Source organism: Gossypium arboreum, chromosome 11, assembly GCF_025698485.1.
Source record: "Gossypium arboreum isolate Shixiya-1 chromosome 11, ASM2569848v2, whole genome shotgun sequence".
Lineage (NCBI taxonomy): Eukaryota > Viridiplantae > Streptophyta > Magnoliopsida > Malvales > Malvaceae > Gossypium > Gossypium arboreum.
The window spans coordinates 101,001,307-101,002,806 of NC_069080.1; the positions used below are offsets into that span (position 1 = coordinate 101,001,307).

Sequence of the window (1,500 nt, forward strand, 5' to 3'; positions counted from 1 at the left end):
ATGAATGAACAACTCAAATACAAGTCGAAATGGACCTTGGAAATTGGAATCAAGACCAAGGTAACGAAGCCGATCATCTACGAAATCCCATCCTCATTACCGATGATAGGGATCGAAGTATCAGACAATATGCTGTGCCATTTTTCAGTGAGTTAAATCCAGGAATTAAAAGGCTAGATATTGAGGCAACCCAATTTGAATTGAAACCAGTGATGTTTCAAATGCTCCAAACAATGGGCCAATTCAGTGGTATGCCTACAGAAGATCCACATCTCCACCTTCAATTGTTTATGGAGGTGAGTGATTCATTCAAGATTGCTAATGTGACTGAAGATGAACTAAGGTTGAAGTTGTTTCCATACTCGTTGCGAGATCAAGCACGAGCATGGCTCAATTCATTGCCACCAAGTTCCATATCTACATGGCAAGAATTAGCAGAGAGATTTTTGGTTAAGTATTTCCTACTTTGCAAAAACGCTAAGTTGAGGAACGAGATCACAACTTTCCAACAATTGGATGACAAGCCTTTGTATGAGGCTTGAGAGCGATTCAAGGAGTTACTTCGTAAGTGTCCTCATCATGGGATTCCTCATTGTATCTAGTTGGAGATATTCTATAATGGTCTCAATGCACATACAAAATTGATGGTAGATGCTTTTGTGAATGGTGCAATTTTGTCTAAGTCCTATAATGAGGCTTATGAGATCATTGAGAGGGTCGCAAGTAATAACTATCAATGGCCAAAAAATTGAACAACTTGAGGAAGACGTGTAGCTGGAGTTCATAAAGTTGATGCCCTCACTTTGTTATCAGCTCAGGTATATTCTATTTCCTCTATGTTAAAATAGTTTACCGCTAATAGTGCTAATAATTTTATAGCTCAACCACCAAGTCTGTTTGAAGTAGTTTCCTGTGTATACTGTGGGCAAGGTCATTCTTTTAAGAATTTCCCATCAAATATCAAGTTAGTGTATCATGTGGAACCAACATCAAAATAAAAGTGGACAAGGACCCCAATCCAACTTCTACAATCCTTCATGGGTAATCATCCTAAATTTTCTTGGAGCAACCAAGGAAATGGACTAAATAGTAACTTAATGCAGTATAGACCCAACCAATCTCAAGGGTTTAATCAGCAAGCTCCAAAACCACTTCAAGCTAAGGTATCAAATAGTCTGCAAAACTTGTTGAAAGTGTACATGGCAAAGAATGACGCTTTGATCCAAAGCTAAACAGCAACATTGAAAAATTTGGAAAACCAAATGGGCCAGTTATCTACGGAGCTTCGTAATAGACTGCAAGGAACCTTGCCGAGAAATACTGAGAATCCAAGAAATTTGGGTAAAGAACATATCAAGGCAATGTCATTGTGAAATGGTAAAATTATGGAACCCCGATTGATTGATGTCGAAGACAAGCCCGTTGAGAAGAATCAACCAGCTGTTGAAATTCCTACACCAAAAGAGTCAGAATCTATAAAAACTGACAATGTAAATCCTA

The 1,500-nt window shown here is 38.3% G+C and overlaps 1 non-coding gene across 1 annotated transcript; it reads right to left on the reverse strand.

Moving 5' to 3' along the window:
• Nucleotides 1-479: 479 nt before the first annotated feature.
• LOC128284832 (small nucleolar RNA R71) lies at nucleotides 480-586 on the reverse strand. Its single transcript, XR_008275254.1, has one exon. It is a non-coding gene; the product is annotated as a small nucleolar RNA R71 (small nucleolar RNA).
• Nucleotides 587-1,500: the final 914 nt, after the last annotated feature.